The following is a 6,229-nucleotide window of genomic DNA, read 5'->3' as shown; positions in this document are numbered from 1 at the left end:
GCCCTCTCACATAATAGTCATCTCACCGTTATTAAACGACCGCGGGTGTCGTACGTGAACATCGGGGGGGGGGGAGTCCCCAAATTTGGGAATGTTGAAGAATTGGACCAATTCTGCCCCCCACACTTTAGGAGGCATATAAGTAGCTTTTACACCGCCCCCATGTGCGCGTGCTATTTTTTACATAGTAATGTGCTATATAATAACCCATAATTTGTAACCAGGGGCATGAGAACGGGGGGGGATTAGATCTGAAAAATTGAACATGCAATAATCCACAGTTTATTGATTACAGAGCAATAAAAGGAGAAAATTTAAGCATTATAGAAGGCCGCAACCTGATACTTGACAAATGTTGGGTTACGGGTTTTCGCAAGCGGAATAAAAAGCGTTTTTAAGTAAGTAGAAAAAAATAATTTCTCAAAATGAGAGAATAACAAGAATGATATTTTACACTAGAATTTAGAGATTTACAGGAGAGATCTGATTATTAGATCAAATAGGTGATTTGAATTTGGGGATGAAAAAGGACTCAAAAATCAGCTGTATATATACTCATTATCAGTATGAAAAAGTCAAGATACAAAACTAATCTTGGCACCATGATTTATAGTGGGGGTCGCAAGGGTTACCCAATATGGTTTGCTTCTGCAAATCAGTCGCATAGGGAACCATAAATGGAATACATTTGCACTTTTCTAAGAATTCATTCACATTTCCGGAGATATCATATTCATTTAATACATGCTCGGAAGATTTTACATCAATTAATCTAACTCTAATAATAATTATCTAGAATCATCAGTTTGAACCGAGTATTGATTCACAGCACCATTTCTTGAAGATTCATTTATATCAGTATTGGTGACTTGAATCAATTTACCTCAGTCAGATTAATTTGGTAAATTAAATTTTCTAATAATACTAAGTTTAAGTCTCCAACTTGAATCAAAATTCTAACACCCCCACTCAGACTTGAGTTGATTGCGTAGAGTCTGTTCCCATCAAAACTGCTCTGAATGTTTCCACTTTCGGAACGGGTAAAGAATTTGTGAAGATGTCCGCTGCCATTTTGTCTGTAGGAACGTAATGAATTGAAATAGTCCCATCATCCGTCTTGTACCGAATGAAGTGAAACTTTGTCGCGATGTTCTTGCTCCTCTTTTGCATGACTGGGTTTTGGCAAAGTCTGATACAACTTTGGTTGTCCTCTCCAATTGCTATTGGACGTTTCTGTTGGATGCCAAAATCCTCTAGAAGTTGTTTCAGGTAGAGTGCTTCCTGAACTGCTGCTGACATGCCCTGATATTCTGCTTCTGATGAAAAAAGAGCAACTGTGGCCTGCTTCTTGACACCCCAGCTGAGTGCTGCGCCACGTCCGTTGAGCTTGAAGTAATAGCCCGTTGTTGATTTTCTGTCGTACACATCTCCAGACCAGTCTGCATCACTATCACCCACTAAATCATAACTAGCCTCTTTTGTGTAATTAAGTTTTAAACCTTTTGAAACTTGAAGATATCACAGAAGTCGTTTTCCGCATAGCCAGTGTTGATTGGTAAGTGCGTTCATGTGCCTGGACAGAATGTTGACTGTGAACATGATGTCTGGCCTCTTCTGTTTGGTCAGATAAAGAAGTGATCCAACCAAGCTTCTGTAGATACTCTGGTCCACTTCTTCGTCCCCGTTCTGTGCTGTCTGAAATTCAAATTCAAATCAGCTGGAGTTCTTGAGGGGTTGCATTGATCCATTTGAAACCGCTCAAGCATTGTTTCTATGTAGCGTTCTTGGTCAACTGTGACTTTGCCCTCTTCTTGTCTGATTCTAAGGCCCACAAACCAGTGTAGTCTCCCTCTGTCTTCCATGTGAAATGTTGCCTTTAGTGCCTTCTTGACATCGGAGATCACTGTCATACTTCTTGATGCTATTATGATGTCGTCAACCCAGAACAAGATGAAGGTGTGCTCCTCTGCTTCTGATCGTGCGAACAAGCAGTGATCATTCCTGCTTCTGGTGAACCGCTCTCTCAGTAGAAAGTTTGCCAGTTCTTTTTACCAGTTGTTAGCAGCCTGCTTCAAATCATAAATTGACTTATTTAGTCGACATACTAACTTCTCCCCATCTGATCCTTGTTTAACAAACTCCTGTGGCTGTTCCAGATACACTTCCTCCCCTATTGGTTAGTGCAGGAAAGCCGCCTTGACATCAAACTGGTGCATCACATGGCCCTGCTTCGGTGATAGTTGAAGTAGAATCCTGAATGTCTCTGGCTTTCAGGTAGGCGCAAAAGTCTCAAAATAGTCCAGTCCTTCCACGTGTTTGAAGCCTTTCGTCACATAGCGTGCTTTGTGTTTGTCGACTTGACTACTGGGCCCAATTTCACTTTGTAGACCCATTTGCCCGGTATGACGTCCCTGTCTGTGGGTGGTCTCACTAAGTCCCAAGTCTCGTTGTCTTGGAGTGCCTTGACCTCGTCATTCATTGGCCGGTACCACTGGTCCCATTCGACAGCTTGCTTGGTTTCGTAGACTGTTTTGTTTTCCGCATAGTTACCCTCAGTCAAAGCAAGACGGGTCCTGACTTCTCCAAAAAATTGCCAAACATTCCTTGCTCGTGTCCCTCGTCTGGGCTCTGCCCTGTTCGCTTGCACCAGTGCCTCTTCAAAAAAGCCAACTGCCTGTGAGAAGTCCTCCGTTTCACTGTCTTCCAGCGACTCAAAGTGTCTAAGACTCCCTCTTGTAGCAATAGAACTAAGACTCCCTCTTCATCTGCTGCTTCCTCAACATCTGAGGCATCTCGTCTCAGTGAGGTTTCTTGAGTGTTCACGTTCTCTGCGCAATGCCACTCCTCCCTTGTTGCAGTATTTGTGCCCTGCTCCTCTTTGTTGCCATCGTCTTGATCTCCATCATCTGGGTGCCAGATCCCCAATTGCTGTGACCCCTCATCTAGTAAGTCGGGCGTCTCTGTGTTGTCAGGGATTGAGCCCACTTCGGACTCCTTGATGATCACATCTCGAACTGCCACAACCTTGCGTGTGATGGGTATGTACCCCAGGTATCCGTTGTCTCCTTCAGTGTATCCCCCAAACTTTCCTTCCAGTGCCTTGGGTTCAAGTTTGCTGACATCTCTGTCACGCTCCCTCATAAAAACTGCGCAACCAAAAATAGACAGTTTGCTAATTGAAAGCCTAGGTTTTATACCTTGCATCAGCTCTGCTGGGCATTTTTCTTCTCCTCGTCTCACAACCAAGCTCCTGATCCTTGTTGTGTGAAGAATTGCTGCTCCCCACATCATCTTGGGAAGTCCTGAGTCAATGAGCAAACATCTTGCCTGCTCCAGCAGTGTCCTGTTGCACCTCTCAGCTAACCCATTCTGTTTTGGCGTCTCTGGTATGGTCTTCTCCTGTAGAATGCCTGCATCTAACCAATATGTCTTGAACTGCTCTGAGAGAAACTTCTTCGCGTTGTCTTGCCTCAGCTTCTTGGGCGTCCCCACACTGAGAACAAATTTCTTCAGGCTGGACAGTGCTTCAATCTTTGCCTTAAGCAAGCCAACAAACACAAACTTCGTGTACTGGTCTGCAAAACAATGTAGAACTGGAACCCTGACAGCGAATCTACTCTGAAAGGTCCCATCACGTCTGTGAACACCCTCTCCAGCTTTTCTTCTGCTTGGGTCTCTGCCACTCTTGGTACTGGTGATCTTGGCCAATGCACACACATTGCATACATCATCGATTTCCCCCACTGTCTCTGGTGCATTCCTGACTACATCCGCTTGATTCAAATGACCCAATTGTCTGTGCCACTTCCTTGCACTGTCAAGATTCACGCTGTTGGAATTCATTTTGAATTCTAGAACGCTGCAGGGTAAGTAAAACAAATTATTTTCTTGTGTTAATTTTACATGAGTTCCCTTCTGGAGTTTCATGCAGCTGTTTCCTTTCTCGTAGGAGATGCTATGTCCCCACTCCGTGCATCTTGAGACTGATAGGAGGTTTGAAGAACAGTCCGGCACACACGAATAATTTTTGAGTTGGCATTGGAATTCCCTTTTGCTTGCGGGTATGCTGATCCTCACACAGCCGCTGCCCACCACTCTGGAAGCCTCTCCGTTGGGATTTCGGACCACTGATTGAATGGGCACAAAGTCCAGAAACGCATCGATGTTCGTCACTATGTGATCTGTACAACCACTGTCCACTATTCCTCGTTTGGTGAAGCCAATGTTGAACCCATTGCCACTGACTGCGGTTTGCCTCCATCTCTTTGTCTCTTCCATGCCCTGTCTAGGTGACCTTTCTCAACACACTTGCTGCATTGTGCTGTCTCCTTCCTCCTGCAGTCCTTAGCAAAGTTTCCAGGGATCCCACACACAAAGCAGTTTCCTTTCTTGTCTCCTTTCTTGAAGTCATGCTTCACTGCCATTGACACTGAACCACTTTGTCCCTTGTGCCTCTGTGCTGTGCTCTCATGGAAGTTCTGAAACAATTTTCTCAACTCTGTGAAGTTCGTTGCCGGGTTAAAACTTTCCTCTATAACAAAACTTTCATATCTCATTGGCAGACCATTGAGGAACAAGGCGTTGACGAGGGTCTCTGAGACTGCTTCCCCTGCTTCTTGTAGCCTTGTGAGCAACTCCTGTCCTCTGATGAAGAAGCTATCCAAATCCTCAGCATCCTCGAGCTGCAGTTGAGCAAGCTGTACCACCAAAGTCACCACTATCGGCGTCTCCACACTCTGAAATCTCTCTTGCATAGGCTTCCAAGCCTTTGCTCCATCTCCGATGCTGTCATCTCCCACACAGTCGTGTCTCATCAGCATGAGGGTTGTTGCATCTAGAGTCATACCAGATGTCACCACACATTGTTCCGTTTCTCCTTGATGTCTTCAACTTCCTTCTCATATGCATCCTTCAGCACCTTGTGGTTCTTCTTTTTGATCATTGCTTGCCCCATTGGCTAGTAGTTCAGGCTCGTTGGGTTGCTCCTCTGTCCCAAGTAAGGATTTGTAGAGTCCCTTCGCCTGAATCATTGCCGCAAATCTTGTGCTCTAGATTGAAAAGTCCTCTGCTTTTCCCGTGTAGGTCAGCAGTTTCACTGTCTGTTGATCCATCGTATTTTGAGCAGGCAAAACAGTTGTGAAAAGAAAAGGTACTAAGCCAAAAAGGATTATGACTGTTAACAACAAATTAGTCTTGTTTTAGAAATTAATTTTAAGACTTAGAAAATTGCTGGGCCCATAACCTGTTGGGTTGCTCCTTACATTTTTTACATAGTAAGGTGCTATATAATAACCCATAATTTGTAACCAGGGGCAGAAAAACGGGGGGATTAGATCTGAAAAATTGGGCATGCAATAATCCACAGTTTATTGATTACAGAGAAATAAAAGTAGAAAATTCGGCATTATAGAAGGCCGCAACCTGATACTTGACAAAAATTTTCTTCCTCAAGATTTTTTGTTGAAAAAATATTGGGCCAGCATATTTTTTGTCTGGTGTTAAAAATTTGTTTACAAATGATAATATACATATCCGTGTACATTTATCAGAAAAATCGAGGCAATGCTTTTTAAAATGACGCAAACCTTTCTTGATAATTTTAAGCTTTTTCTCCTCCAAAATTACACATCTAAACAACTTTGAAAATTGTCCAAATCTTCCAATAGGAACTTTGAAACATTTTTTCAAAATGCAGGAACTTATAGACGAGGCTGGCTTCTTTTCTTCAGTCAAATTTTTGTTTACTCATCGTAGAGAAAAAGACTGTGCAACCGTCAGACAGTAGCTTTAGTCTATATTAAAAATTATCAGAAGTTTGAAAAAAGGGGCGCAATTTAGAATTTCGAAGGAAACATCGAGAAGAAAAATATCGCTGGGGTGGGGTGAGTTATGGTGACAGATCGCATTGAAAATCAAGATAAAAATAAACAGAGGAATTTGTTGTAAAATTGGTTAGTTTTAAAAGGAGTTTTGATTATCAATTTTTCAGAATGTATTGAAATAAATCGTTTCAATGCCAAGCCTAAAGATAGCTGTTTGATTAGAAATTTCCAAAAAAATCAATAATCTTTCTTTGTCAATATTTTGTTTGGAAATAATTTCCGTCTCTTTTTTCCGCTGATTGAGAACTATTGCAAACAACAAAGCTTCTCTGTATCAAACATATATTCTGGAAGAAAATGGGCAATTCCGAGCTCTAAAAAAGCCAAAACGCTTATTTTGAAAATGT

This window comes from Convolutriloba macropyga, unplaced genomic scaffold (genome assembly GCF_964194025.1).
Source record: "Convolutriloba macropyga unplaced genomic scaffold, txConMacr16.3 SCAFFOLD_1096, whole genome shotgun sequence".
In the NCBI taxonomy this organism is placed as follows: Eukaryota; Metazoa; Xenacoelomorpha; order Acoela; family Convolutidae; genus Convolutriloba; species Convolutriloba macropyga.
The sequence above is the reverse complement of the archived record's forward strand: the minus strand, read 5'-3'. Positions refer to the sequence as shown.